Source organism: Zingiber officinale, chromosome 2B (genome assembly GCF_018446385.1).
Source record: "Zingiber officinale cultivar Zhangliang chromosome 2B, Zo_v1.1, whole genome shotgun sequence".
Taxonomy (NCBI): Eukaryota; Viridiplantae; Streptophyta; class Magnoliopsida; order Zingiberales; family Zingiberaceae; genus Zingiber; species Zingiber officinale.
In genome coordinates this window covers 23213765-23230098 of record NC_055989.1, presented here as the reverse complement: position 1 = coordinate 23230098, position 16334 = coordinate 23213765, and positions in this window count along the sequence as shown.

Here is a 16334-nt window from a genome sequence, read left to right as displayed (position 1 = left end):
GAGTTCATTGGTTATTATCCTTTGAATCCTACTCAAGTTAATATAACCTAGCCTTAGATGCTAAAAATATGATTGGTTCATTTCCGAAGGTTACTTTCTCTTATTAAAGTTAGAAAATATGTTATTAATTTCCATTTATTGCATTGTGGGAGTTATTGGATTATAAATTGTCAACCAACCTACCAGAACAGATAACTTCCCTATTTTTCTTGATAACAAGTTTGTTATCAAAATAGATAGAATATTTATTCTTTAATAGTTTAGAAACCGAAATCAAGTTCTTTCTAAACTTAGTATGTAAAAACAATTTCTGAAAATCCATATTTTATTCCTATCAAAGGATAAACATCTCCCACTGCAACAGCTGCTACTTTTACAGCAATGTCCATATGGACGGTGATTTATATAGTTGTCAGATTTTTTGGAACCCTTGCAATGAATTGCAGACATAATCAGTGGTTCCTGTATCTACACACCAGGTACCGATAGATAACACCACTAAATATGTTTCAACAACTAATAAAATACATTGTTATTGTTCTCAGTTCTGAGAGGACAGTCTACCTTAATGTCCAAGTTTTCCAATCATTACAATTGGGACTACTAAGTCTATTCTATAGTATAACAACTAGGGGATTGACAAACATTTAAAATCCTAAGAATCACAAAAATATTTGGTCAAGACCAACACTTTAAAATCCCTGTGAATTTTGTATGCCACGATAGTGTGGACGTATACAAAAAGAGATTTTGTCTATTAATTTTATTATCTCGTCATTCTAACTTTATGACAAATAAAATTAATAGTTGTTCTATCTTTGATCAAATATTTTGGTCAAAACTTTGAATTTAAAATAACATTGATTCCTCAAACAATATTATTTAAATTCACCAACACCTCAAACACCGGGAATTTTGCATGCCATGATAGTGTGGACATATACAAATTCGAACATTTGTAAGAGGAGGGTTTTACCCATTAATTATCTTGTCAATAAATCTTTTTGACAAATTAATAGTTGGTTTTCCTTTGGTCACACAAATAATAGCAGTGACTCCGATGAGGAGGATACTATTAGACGTGCCTAAGTGTATACCATTACTTGACACTAAGTCCATTAAAAAGATTGTGCCCCTTCCGATGGGGAAGATCACACGCTCTTAATTAATTTCCTATAGTCATCCTAAATGAAAGTTTAATCTAGTGATCCGCAAACAAACTCATCCGATATGGAGGAAGGCACTCAGAGCCAACTCGCAAGTTTGTTTGCATCACTTACAAACCAGTAATGGAGACCGTGGAATTTATTAAAATAAATTCCTCTCCCACTTAGTTATTTAAAATGAGGAATTTTAAACTATCCTAGCATACATCATATGCATTCACACACATCACAGTAAATAAAAGCAATAAATATGGAAATTATTTTCGAACTATTATGGCCTTTTTCTATTACTGTCCTCCATGTGCTCCAACCCTAGCTGCTGCCATCTTTAGCCACCGCCATCGGGTCGAGTCGTCGCATCCATCTTGCTTCTTATTCCGCTGCACCTTTGGTGCTCCAAAAGTACCACGCCTCGCAAGAATCCGATCCGTGACAAAAATAGAATTTTACATATATCGATCCTATATTCCACGAGGGAATGTGCATGTAATCTAGATCGAAAATAAAATTCTAAAATCCTAGGGCTAATACAGCTCCTACTGTATTAGTTACATACAATCATGCACACATAAAATATTGCCCTTGACATGTCCAAGGGTCCAATCACACACAACATCAATAAGCCATAATAGTTGGAACCTGCAACCAAAGAGTTAGCACATCCTACTATTATCCTGCCTAAATTATGTATGACATGTGCATAACCTATTTGAATTCTTAACACACAAAAGAAAATCCTAGCTCTGATACCAATTGTTGGTTAGTCCTAGGAAAACGTACCGGTTCTACTATACAAAATTTTTTGTACAAGTGTCGAACCTTTCCTTAAATAACCTATTGTGTTCTTTAGAAGTTAAATTAGGAATCGCAGACGGAAATTAACATCATTGATTCCAAATTTAACTTATCTGTTCTTAATGGTTTAAATTTGAATCGCGAGCGGAACTTAACACTATTGATTCAAATCCACCTATGTTATTAATTTCATTAAATATTAATTTCCAAAATTGGCTTCCAGGACTACATGGCGAGGCACATGACCTTCTTGGATATGGGAGCAACCACCACCGCCTAGACAAAGCCTTTTAAGGAAAGCTAATATTTAATTTCCTTAAATAACTCTAGGTTAACCAAAAAGAACAATCGAATAACAAATTCGAAAAAGAAGAAAACACAAACTCGAAAAACTAATTCGAAAAACTAGATCTAATGCCTCTTATGTTTGGAATTCATACAAAAGAAATACAACTAGTATGATGCGGAAATTAATTACTAATTATACCTTGCTTTGTAAACTTTAATGACCTCTTGATCTTCTATCGTATTCCTCTTCTTATCTCGGACGTTGTGTGAGCAACGATCTTCCGAGATGAGAACCACCAAGCTCCTTCTTCTCCAAGCTAGATTCGACCACCATTAATTCTCCATGAGAAGTAAAGGTCCGACCACCACCACCAAGCTCCAAGGGATGCTAGAAACGAAGCCTTCTTTCTCTCCTTCTCCTAGCTAGAACCGGCCACCATGGACTTCCCTTAAGTTGATGCCGCCAGCCACAAAGGAGGAAGAGAAAAGAAGGAGAAGAGGAGACCCTAGGGCCGGCCACACCAAGGAAGAAAAGAGAGGAAGAAAAGAATAGAGTCGTTAGCCATTAAGGCACCTCTACCCCCTCTTTTATAATCCTTGGTTTTGGCAAATAAGGAAATTTTAATAAAAACTTCCTTAATTCTTTTGCCATGAAAAAGAAAACATTAATTAATTAAAAATCAATTTTCTTTTTCCAAATTTCTTGGCCGGCCACTTTCTCCCCAAAACAAGGAAAGTTTTAATTAAAACAAGAATTAAAACTTCCTAATTTATTTCCAGAAATTTATAAAAAATTTCAATAATTTTAATCCCTTCATGATTGGTTAGTAAAAAGGAAATTTTATAAATTAAAATCTTTCTTTTAAACATGTGGATAATTTCTAACAAGGAAAGTTATCTCTAAAAATTAAAATCTCATTTCAATTTTCAAATAAGGAAAGATATCAAATCTTTTCTTAATCTTTTGTAGAAACTAATAAAAGAGAATATTTAATTTTTAAACTTTCTTTTAAATCATGAACATGGTTAAAAAGGAAAATTTTCTCAAAATTAAAATCTCCTTTCAATCTACAAATAAGGAAAGATTTCAAATCTTTTCTTAATCTTTTGTAGAAAGCTATAAAAGGAAAGATTTAAATTTTAAACTCTCTTTTAAAACCATGATATCCACATAAGAAATAATTTTAATAAAAATTCCTTTTAATTTTCTAGTGGCCGACCACCTAAGCTTGGGACCCAAGCTTTGGCCAGCCACCAACTTAGCTCATCCACTTGGTCTTGGCCGGCCCTAGCTTGGGTTCCAAGCTAGCTTGGCCGGCCCCATTAGGATGGGTAAGAAAGTGGGTATGTGGTAGGTATAAATCTCTATATATAAGAGGCTACGATAGGGACCGAGAGGAGGAATTGGTTTTGGTCTCCCGATGAAATTAAGCTTCCCGTGTTCGCCCCGAACACACAACTTAACTTCATCAATGATAATTCATACCACTAAAGAATTATTATTGAACTACCGCACCAATCCCAAATTATATTTTTGGGCTCCTTCTTATTATGAGTGTGTTAGTCTCCCTGTGTTTAAGATGTCGAATGTCCACTAATTAAGTGAGTTACTGACAACTCATTTAATTAATATCTTAGTCCAAATGTAGTACCACTCAACCTTATCGTCATGTCAGACTAAGTCCACCTATAGGGTTTAACATGACAATCTTTATGAGCTCCTCTTGGGGACATTATCAACCTAGATTACTAGGACACAGTTTCCTTTTATAATTAACAAGTCACACTATAAGTAACGTCATTTCCCAACTTATCGGGCATTTTGATTTATCGAACTAAATCTCACCCTTTGATAAGTCAAAGAAATAAATATTAAATATATGTGCTTGTTATTATATTAGGATTAAGATCACACACTTCCATAATAACTAAGGTCTAGTTCTTTTATTAAATCAGTATAAAAAGAACTTACATTAAATGGTCCTTCTCAATACACTTAAAGTGTACTAGTATAATTTGTTAGTCAAGATAAACTAATGCCTAATTACACTACGACTATTCCAATGGTTTGTTCCTTTCCATCTTAGTCGTGAGCTACTGTTTATAATTTATAAAGAACCGATAACACAATCTTCTGTGTGTGACACCACACACTATGTTATCTACAATATAAATTAATTGAACATCTATATTTGGTATAAATGTAGACACTTGACCAATGTGATTCTTATAAATGTTTATATAAAAGCTAGGCTTTTAGTATACACTCCAACAGAAGCTATTTCTCTAAGACCAGCGTCACGTCGATAGACCTAGAGAACTATGATCGAACCCATTCCAAGACCCAACATTGATCCAAATCCACGTCTTTTCCTTGATGTGACTAGTCATAAATAACCAACACATATTTTCCCTTTAAAGGGATGCAATGCCAACTCTATTTCCTCATTCTAACGCTCCAATTATTCTTTCTTCTCTTCATCTACTTACTCCTTGGTTTGGCAGAATGGCCCAAAATCATCTGAGAGAGCGAATGTGAGCTCCTAATGCTACACAACCTAGAGGTGGCTGATGTGCGTAAATTATATACACTTACTTAGCATATTTTGACACACATTCATATATTTTATGCATACTTTGTCTATGCACTTTCATACTCTTAGTCTTACTTTCAGCATAATTCCTCTTCTTTGTTCGGAGATCTGCTCTTGTGTATTTTTTACTTACAGGAGTCGAATGTGGAGAGGAAACGATGTTCGTGGTCAATCCTATCAACAAAGGAAGGAAGATAGCACTGACCATGTGAGCCACACGACCATGCCATGGAAGTAAAGAGGAAAATGACCTTGGCCGTGTGGTGCAAATAGGCCGTGTAGCTTTACCAGAGGAGGAGGATGACATGACCGTGTGGATCCACATTGCCGTGCCATCCCAGCAGCTTTTCCAGCACACGACCGTGTAGATCTACACGGTCATGCAATGACTCCAGAGTGAAAGCAAGCTTAGGCCATATGTGTCACACGACCATGCAAGGTTTCCAGAAGTCAAGAATGGCCTGGCCGTGTGAGTCACACGACCGTGTAAGCCATCCAGAGTTGTAGCAAAACATGACCGTGTAGATCTACACGACCGTGTCACCTTCACTGAGAACAAGACTTGTGAGTCCGTGTGACACCACACGGCTGCATGCCCTGCTCTATATAAGGGGGTTTCTGTTGGTGCGGGAAGCATCCGACGATCGAACCTTAGTTTTGATAATGGCAAAGGATTCAAAGTTAAGTTAGTGTGTGATCTAACATGTTTGAATGAGTGTTTCAGGAAAGTCCTAGCTGCGGTTAGGCAGGTGAAAAACCCTAAGGGGTGGTAACCTTAGGTCCTAGGGGGCGGTAACCCTAGGTGGAGGAAAACCCTAAGGGGCGGTAACCTTAGGTCCTAGGGGGTGGTAACCCTAGGTAGAGAAAAACCCTAGGGGGCGGTAACCCTAGGTCCTAGGGGGTGGTAACCCTAGGCGAAAAGTCCAGTCGGTCTGGAGGACCGGACTGGCATTAGGTAATCTCTCCTGAGGGGAGTAGGTGAGGACGCGTTCCCCGTAGAGGGAACAGTAGGCGTCGGGTCGACCTAGGGTTTCCGGTTGGAAATCTGAAGTCAGACTCGGACAGTCCGAAGACTGTCAACTCTTTCTCATTTATGAATTATCAGATTCTAACATTGTCTTGCAGGGATATGCAATTGCTCGGACTAACCTTGTTTTGCAGGAGAAGCGGTTCCTGGAAAAAGGAGGTCCGGGCGCCCGGAGGTCCGGGAGCCCGGAGGTCCGGGCGCCCGGGACCAAACTTTATCCCTGCCGCGACTTCGCCACGTGGAGCATCCTGGTTGGTTGGCCACGTCACACTCCAGGCGCCCGGAAGGGATCCAGGCACCCGGAATGTCATATAAAAAGAGGGTCGAAGGTGCAGCCAAAGTACAACAACACATTCTAAGATTTCTTTTGTGAAGTGCTGCCAACGAGACGACCTTGAAGTGCTACTACTCGACGTCGACAACCCGAAGCTCAGACTCTTCGATCTTTTGTTGTTGGTATTAGTTTACTTATTGCATTAATTGTAATTCAAATTGTAATCTTTCCGATATATAGTTGTTGCTCACCGAAAGCGGTCAAGGACCGCGGGGCCTTCGAGTAGGAGTCGCCATAGGCTCCGAACGAAGTAAAACACCTGCGTCTCTGTGTGTTTGATTTTACTTTCCGCTGCGTTTCTATTCTGTGTTTTAAATTGTTAAAATAGTCATGAGCGCTATTCACCCCCCCTCTAGCGCTTTCGATCCATCAATTGGTATCAGAGCGGGGTCATTTTGAATCGGTGCAACCACCATTCAAAATATTTTTTTCGTGGTATTTTTTTTATTTTTCGGAGTCGATTAGAATTTAGCCTCATAGCTATATTCTAATTCTTTTTCCCTCGAATCGATTTTTCTCGGAATTGGTGCAACACCACCCGAGTTCGTGATCCATTTTTTTCCTACCGCACTACTAAGCCAGGACCAAGTCCTGGGACATTTTGTTGGTTGTTTTTTTTAGGTTAATCTGAAATGACCCTTCAAGAAGGCTACAGTACAGCCCGCCCTCCGCTATTTACCGGAGACGACTTCGGGTACTGGAAGGGTCGGATGGAGGCATATCTCCAGACTCACTTTGAAGTCTGGATGATTGTCAAAACCGGATTCAAACTACCATCTGACAGCGCCGACAAACCACTACCGTACGAGGACTGGGATGCAACTTTGATCAAGAAAGTGGAAGCTAATGCCAAGGAAACCTGCACCCTCCAGTGTGGCCTATCAAAAGAAGAACTCAACGGCGTCGGCCCCTTCAACAGTGCCAAAGAACTGTGGGAGAAGCTAATTGAACTTCATGAAGGGACATCCGACACCAAAGTAAGTAAAAGATACTTAATTTTTAATAAATTATTTAATATCAAATTGCAGGAAGGTGAAACAGCTGCCCAACTCCATGCCTGGATTCAAGATCTGCTCAATGGTCTTCATACAATTGGACAGAAGGTAGACAACCGGGACATCATAAGGTATTCTCTAAACGCTTTTCCAAGGAACACCTTGTGGGCATCCATGGTAGATGCCTACAAGGTCTCCAAGGACTTATCTACCATTAAATTAGATGAACTTTTTACAGAATTTGAACTTCACGAACAGACTAATCGAGAAAGGGTTGGCTTTGGTTGCGAGCAGGAAGATCGCGTGAGTTAAAGATCAAGCGAAGAACGAACCCGAGTGGAAGAAGAACCGGACTCGAAGACGGCGATGAACTTACAACCAAATAGTCAACTTAGTAAAGCTCGCAAAAGAAGGGCTTGACAAAAGGATCTCGTAAAGGTCATTCGGTCTAAAGAAGCCCAACCAAGCTCGAAGGTTAAATTTGAAGTAAGGGTGCAATCGGAAGGGTCACATCAAGGCAAATTGCCGAATCGAAGGATGAAAACCAACAAAGAAAGAAGGCATTGAAGGCAACATGGGACGAGTCTTCTTCCGAGGAATCCACGAAGAACTGGAGCAGACGAACTTTCTCGCCTTGACGGGGGACTACACCAACGGATCCGGAAGTGAGGACGAATCGGAAGCCGAGTCCGAGAGAAGCCACGGATCCGCATCCGTTTCCGAAGGGCCGAACCCCTCTGTAAGTAAAAGTCGTTTATATAGTTTAATTAATTATTTAATGCATAAAGTAGCTAAGTCCAAGATTCGAATCAAAGCGCTTCTAAAGGAGGTAACACTCCTTAAAGAAACGCCTAACAACGAATCCTTAACTGATCAAGTTCAGACTGGAACCTCAACTCAAGTTCAAAAACTTGAGGAAGAGAATTCCAATCTGAAAAGTCAAGTCAAGGATTTGAAAACAACCCTAGAGCGATTTTCCTTGGGATCCAAGAATCTTGACTTGATTCTTGGAACTCAAAGGGCAATCTACAATAGAACTGGACTAGGATATAAAAAGAAATATAAATCTTACCTATCCTTAATAAACAAACCAAATAGTAAATCAGTCCAAGCTTGGGTTGCCAAGTCCAATCTGATCAATCAGGTAGGACTTGGACATTACTGGATTCCTAAGGATCAAATACATTACCTCGATAAACCTTATCGAGGCTATGATCCAGGGGGAGCTAGCAGAAAAATAATTAAAATTAAAACTTAAAATTCAAAAATTCGTAATTAAAATTTAAAATTCAAATTCAAAATTTCGTAATTAAAATTTAAAATTTAAATTCAAAAATTCGTAATTAAAATTTAAAATTCAAATTCAAAATTCGTAATTAAAATTCAAATTCAAAAAATTCGTAATTAAAATTTAAAATTCAAATTCAAAATTCGTAATTAAAATTTAAAATTCAAATTAAAATTAGTAATTAAAATTTAAAATTCAAATTCAAAATTCGTAATTAAAATTTAAAATTCAAATTCAAATTCAAAATTCATAATTAAAATTTAAAATTCAAATTCAAAATTCGTAATTAAAATTTAAAATTCAAATAAAAAATTCGTAATTAATATTTAAAATTCAAACTCAAAATTTGTAATTAAAATTTAAAATTCGTAATTAAAATTTGAAATTCAAATTCAAAATTTGTAATTAAAATTTAAAATTCAAATTCAAAATTCGTAATTAAAACTTAAAATTCAAATTCAAAATTCGTAATTAAAACTCAAATTCAAAATTCGAAATTAATTATTAATCAAGGAGGGTCCAGAATAGCTGGCAACTCCGAAATCTATTTACCCGACAGGGTAACCGAACTTAATCTACCCGAAATGGGTAAATAAGAGTAGATTACCTGGATGGGTAAATAAGGATAGATTAAAAAGGGTTAAATTTTAACTTGAAGCACAGTACTGGTAAAGTTTTTGGATGATAGTACGTTGGAAAAACTTGGGCATCGCATGTCTAGGAAGATATGGCTTCGACCTGGTGCATTTGGCCAAGTGGAACTAACCGAAGCTACCCTTAAATGGATCCTAACTACTTAGACCAAGGTTTAGTATTAAGCTCAATGGGTAGGACTATTTGGGAAACCTCGAAGGCATGGTTACTTTAATGAGCTCCTTGTGACTCACCATAGCCCAGAAGTTTATCCAAAGAACGCTTACTTGTTGAACCCAAAGCTAAACCCGAATCTAACATAAAGTTAAACATAACCCTATAAATTGAACTAATTCATCTCACAAAATAATAGGATCCCCTGATTGAAAACAAACATCGGGTGAGATAACTAAGCAAACCAAAATTTATATAATCCTCCAAATTACTTAACTTAAACATTTTTAAAAATTAAATTAACTTAAACAATTTCAAAATTGAATTAATTTAAAATAATTCTCAATTAAACATGTTTAAAATCAAATTAACTTAAACGTTTTTAAGTTAATTAAAACATAAAAAAAAAGGGGACGAACAAACAAGGGTCAAAAACCGAGGGCGGGCGCCCCCGGTATTTGGACTCAGGGCGCCCGCAGAGAACCTGGGCGCCCCGCCTCACACGACCCCGGGCGCCCGGAATAGGTCCGGGCGCCCGGACTCCCTTATATATAGGGGGCAGGATGCGCCCCCTACCCTTGCACCTTCAAGTCTTCCTTAAAGCTTTTTAGCTTCCCTGCGAAGACTTTCAAAATTAAAATTTTTCGCGGTTGATATGGAGTCGTGACTCAACCGAGGTCGTCAATTCTAAAATTTCTTACAATGGCTCCTCGGTAAAATTTCTATCCCCTCCTAAACTTTATTTCTTATAATGTTTGTTTATTTCTTAGAGTAATATTAGTTTGAAATTTAGGAAGCGTTCTAAATCTGGTGCTGGGCCCTCTACACCTAGCATTGACCCTAGGTTTCCCACCGACGAACTTAGGATTAAGTTTATGTCAACAAATTACATGGCCATTAGAACCAAATGTATTGATAGATCGTTCTTTCTACGCTCTTGTATTCCAGTCTCCGAGGCTATAAACCACTATAGGTTGCGAAACCTTGTTGAGTGCACCAGCCCAATCAACATAAGTTTATGTGCCGAATTTTACAATAACCTAGTAAAAGTAGACGACTTCTCCTATACCACTAGGGCAGCTGGCACAGATATCACATTATCTCCCACTACTATTCATGAGTTTCTAGGGTTACGAGAGTCTCCCTGCACCTTTTTATGCTATCCTCCTAGGGAGCTACCTTTTGGAGATCCCTACTCACATATTACCCTCGATACGATCTATTCGTATTTCTTTGAGGACCAGCGTGATCCCACTGAGACCCAGTTTAGGTCAGTTAACCTTAGAATTCAGGACTACGCCCTTTATAGGGTTCTAGTGCTTTGTATTCTACCGCTGACCACTCATGACATTGCCGTGATGCGTCCATTTTACTCCTTTCTTCTCTATGCCCTGTGTCATAGGTTAGACATAGACATCAGCCTACACATCTTTTCCACTATTATTTACGCATCTGGATACGTGACCAGCAGACGAGTACATATGCCTTACTGTCACATTCTGACAGCTTACATGTCCTCATTGCACATTGATGTCACTGGAGGTGACATCCGCCACATGACTGAGTTTGACATCATAGGAGCTAGGAACTTTTCCCTAGCAAATATCCATATAGACGATGAGGGTACCATGTCCTGGCGTAGGGGGGCACAGCACCAGCAGGCGGGGGAGGCAGAGCAAGATGAGTTCATGTTGGCACTATTTCCTGAGGAGGCTGCTCCTGCCCCACCACCACCTCGAGCACCACACCCAGCACCCCGCACTCTAGCTGATCGAGTTTCCGGACTAGAGAGGGCTATGTCGAGTCTCCAGAACGAGAGCTCCGAGTTTCATCAGGCCATGCGGCGAGAGGTCTCCGATCTTCGACGAGAGGTCCGACAGGAGGTCTCCGACCTACGACGAGACGTACGGCAGGAGCTCTCCGACCTACGCCGAGATCTACGAGAGGACGATCGGGCTCGTCACACTGAGCTCCTGACACTACTCCGGTCGCTGGGTTCCGGACCACCTCCCTCATCATCTCAGTAGCTCCGACTGTAGCTCTATTATGACTCTAGTACAGCATGTGGTAGCTCTATTATGACTCTAGTATAGCATGTGGCAGCTCTATTATGACTCTTTTATCTATGTCGACTTTTTAATCTAATAGACTGTTTTACTTCTGACTTGATTGACTATACCTTAATCTAATAGATACTCTCAATTCAGTCCTTTTAATGTTTCGTTTCATTTTTATAACTTCTAGGCAAAACTGATTTTTCAAAATCCCCACTTTACTAGACTTTCAAAAGTTGGATTTAGCCTAGGATTTCCCCATAGAAATCATGTTCCCCCAGGACTCAGCCAGAGCATCTCACAAGAACCTAGGTTTACCTTTATTGTGTTTGTAAAATATAGAACGGTGTGAGATGCATAGGGTTCAGCCTGGACGCGAGAATGCTTATTTCTGTGCATCAATATGAGTCTGGGCGTTAAATACGTGATTAAAAGTAATCAAATCAAGTCTTCCAGCCTTAGTCAAATCTAACTGGATCAATTGACTTGACTTGACTAACCAAGTGAACACTGTTGCCCTCTAGGCAATCAACAAGTAGCTAAACGGTTAGACAGTTGGTGAAGGAAATAATAGGTTTAAGCATGTCTGTACTTAAGGGATCTGATACCTGATCAAAACAAATCTTTACTCATGCTTGGACTTTAGGGCTCTGATACCTTACTAAAAAAAAAATGGTAAGCTATTAAAAAAAAAAAATAAGGCTATCGCTTCTCCTTTGCCTTAAGTATTCTTGAAATTCATTTCAAACCAACTTTTTCAAAACTTTCTCCAAATTTTCAAGTGTCCTCTATTCTGAAATTTTTTTTTCTCTTGTTAGAAAGTTATTTAAGCTGAAACCTTTTCGAAAATTCGTCAAGTTAAAAATTTTTAGAAAATTATTTAAAGCTTTGAATTTTTTTTTTTAAAGTTGAAAATCTTCCTTGGAAATTTTCTTTAAAAACCTGAATATTTTTCTCCAGAAAATTTCTCAAGCTGAAAATTTTGATTGAAAATTATTTTTGAAAACTTCTGAAGTTGAAAATTTTGTCTAAAAATTTCTAAAGTTAAAATTTTATTTGAAAATTTTTCTAAGGTGTTACCTTTCACTTGCTCCTTGCCTAAGTTAAAATGTTTACTGCTGAATTCTGTCTTGAAAAATTAAGTTTTTCAAAACTAGCTCATTTTTGATATATGGCAAAGGGGGAGAATAGAGAAATTCAATTCAAAGAAAGAGTAGAGAAATTAAAAGAAAATATTTTAAAAGGTAGCTTGTATTAAGGGGGAGCGATGTTTATCTTGCTATCACGCTTATCTTGTTTCTTGTGCTTATACATAACTGTATATTTTTTACTTAACATTGAATTGCGGTTGCCATTATCAAAAAGGGGGAGATTGTTGGTGCGGGAAGCATCCGACGATCGAACCTTAGTTTTGATAATGGCAAAGGATTCAAAGTTAAGTTAGTGTGTGATCTAACATGTTTGAATGAGTGTTTCAGGAAAGTCCTAGCTGTGGTTAGGCAGGTGAAAAACCCTAAGGGGTGGTAACCTTAGGTCCTAGGGGGCGGTAACCCTAGGTGGAGGAAAACCCTAAGGGGCGGTAACCTTAGGTCCTAGGGGGTGGTAACCCTACGTAGAGAAAAACCCTAGGGGGCGGTAACCCTAGGTCCTAGGGGGTGGTAACCCTAGGCGAAAAGTCCAGTCGGTCTGGAGGACCGGACTGACATCAGGTAATCTCTCCTGAGGGGAGTAGGTGAGGACGCGTTCCCCGTAGAGGGAACAGTATGCGTCGGGTCGACCTAAGGTTTCCGGTTGGAAATCCAAAGTCAGACTCGGACAGTCCGAAGACTGTCAACTCTTTCTCACTTATGAATTATCAGATTCTAACATTGTCTTGCAGGGTATGCAATTGCTCGGACTAACCTTGTTTTGCAAGAGAAGCGGTTCCTGGAAAAAGGAGGTCCGGGCGCCCGGGACCAAACTTTATCCCTGCCGCGACTTCGCCACGTGGAGCATCCTGGTTGGTTGGCCACGTCACACTCCAGGCGCCCGGAAGGGATCCAGGCGCCCGGAATGTCATATAAAAAGAGGGTCGAGGGTGCAGCCAAAGTACAACAACACATTCTAAGCTTTCTTTTGTGAAGTGCTGCCAACGAGACGACCTTGAAGTGCTACTACTCGACGTCGACAACCCGAAGCTCAGACTCTTCGATCTTTTGTTGTCGGTATTAGTTTACTTATTGCATTAATTGTAATTCAAATTGTAATCTTTCCGATATATAGTTGTTGCCCACCGAAAGTGGTCAAGGACCGCGAGCCTTCGAGTAGGAGTCGTCATAGGCTCCGAACGAAGTAAAACACCTGCGTCTCTGTGTGTTTGATTTTACTTTCCGCTGCGTTTCTATTCTGTGTTTTAAATCGTTAAAATAGCCACGAGCGCTATTCACCCCCCCTCTAGCGCTTTCGATCCATCACCTCGGACATGCTTGGAGGTGCCCTCAGCAGTATATAAAAGGGGTTGTCGAGGCAGCACTTCGACAATCAATTAAATAGAGTGAGTTTCTAAGGTTCTTGATTTCCAAGATAGTGGTGTGGCATGCAAAATAATTAAGGAAGAAATAATTCCAACAAATCTTCCCCTTTCTTACTTAATTGGAACACATCACAATACCCGAACTTTCACAGCAATCTTCAACCTTCTTGGTTGGTATCGACTTAGTCATCATATCGGACCAATTAAAACCTGTATGGATCTTATCAATCTTCAATTTCTTCTCATCCAACACTTCTCGTATCCAATGATACTTGATGTCAATATGTTTTGAACATGAATGGAACATGAGATATTTTGTTAAATGGATGGTACTTTGATTGTCACAATTCACCACATAATCATCTTGAGTATGTCCTAATTCACATAGGAAAATCTTCATCCATAGCATCTCTTTACATATCTCTACTGCAACAATATATTTAGATAATGCTACACATTTTTGGAGTTTAGACTGCCAAGAAACAGCTCCCCCTACAAAAATAATCAAATAACCCGATGTATACTCTCTAGAGTCCACATCTCCTGCCATATCTATATCTGAGTACCCAGCCACCATTAGTTTTCCATTGCCAAAACATAAACATCTCTTGCCAATTCCTCTTAGATGCCTTAGTATCCATTTCACATCTTCCCAATGCTCTTTTCCTGAGTTTGATAGGAATCTGCTCACAACTCCTACAACATAAGTAATATCTGGTCTTCTTGTACAAACCATTGCATACAAATGCTACCAACAGACGATGAATCTGGTACCTTGCTCATTTCTTCTTTCTCTTCTTAATTCTTTGAACATTGAAATTTGCTCAACTTGAAGTGTCCAGCTAGTGGAATTTGCACAGATTTGCATTATGTATGTTGAACCTCTCAAGAATCTTCTCAATATAAGCTTCTTGAGATATCCACAACATTCTTTTAGAACGATCTCTGGAGACCTTCATTCCAATGATCTTCTTCACGACAGCTAGGTCTTTAATGGCAAAAGACTTGCTCAATGCCTTCTTAATTGCTACAATTTTTGTTTTGTCCTTACCAACAATCAACATATCATCAACATATATAAAAGAATGATGAGCTCACCATTTTCATAATTCTTCACAAACACACAAAGGTCTGCGGAAGTCTTCTTGAAATTATGTTGGGCCATGAAGAGATTAATTTTTTGTACCATTGTCTTGGAGCTTGATTCAAACCATATAGGTTTTTCTTCAAATGGCACACTAAGTGTTCTTTGCTTAGTTCTTCAAAACCTTCTAGTTTCTTTATATAAATTTCTTCCTCTAAATCTCTGTGTCAGAATGTTGTTTTGACATCGAACTGTTCAATCTCCAAGTCAAATTGGACAGCTAGAACAAGAATTGCTCTAATAGATGTCATCTTTACAACTGGTGAGAAGATTTCTTCAAAATCAATGCCTTTCTTTTAGTTGCACCCCTTGACAACAATTTGTACTTTGTACCTGGGGTTTGGGTTGTTCTCTTCACTCTTGAGCTTGAACACCCATTTGTTTTGCAACGCCTTTCTTCCTTTTGGCAATTCAACCAGATCATACGTCTAGTTCTCCTTCAAGGACTGAATCTCCTCATTCATAGCTTGTAGCCATTTTTCTTTGTCATTCATATCTATTGTTTCTTCAAAACTTTGAGGTTCCTCTTCATCAGTAAGATTAGCATATTCATCTGAAAAATGCCTTCTTGATGGCTGTCTTATTCTTGTAGATCATCTCACTTGAGGTTTTTGATTCTCATATTCATTCTCCATTGTCTAATCTTCATTAATATGATTAGGTGGCATCATCTGATCAACATGCTCGGACTGTTCAGGTTCTTCTATTTGGTACTCTAATTGAGAAGTTTCTCCCCCTAAATAAATAGGACTTTAATCATGAGCAACGTTAAACTTTGGCTTTTTAGACTGCTTGACGGTTTGATACTCAAAGAAAACCACATCTTTGCTTCGAATAACTTTCTTGTTAACAGGATCCGATAGTCTGAAACCAAGTTCATCTCTTGGTGAACCCAGGTATATGCACTCCTTCCCCTGTGCATCAAGCTTTGCTCTTTTATCTTTCGGAATGTGAACAAAAGCTTTACACCTGAAAATACTTAGATGATTGTAGGAAGCTCTCTTATCATACCAAACTTCATCTAGTATCGTACCTTTCAAAGGTCTTGAAGGCGATAAGTTGATCAAATCAGTAGAAGTTTTTACCGTCTCTACTCAGAATGACTTAGGAAGTTTTGCATGAGACAAACGTACTTTGTACTTTATCTGTAATTATTTTGTTGAACCTTTCAGCTAGACCATTCATTTGAGGTGTCATGATACTCTGGTTTATTTGCCAACAATACAATTCTCACAGGATTCAAGTGACTAACCTTTATATGTTGAAGGTGGGCTTTTGCAAGAATCTCTAATCCTTTCTCGCTCATATGGCCTTCTCTGATGTCATAATT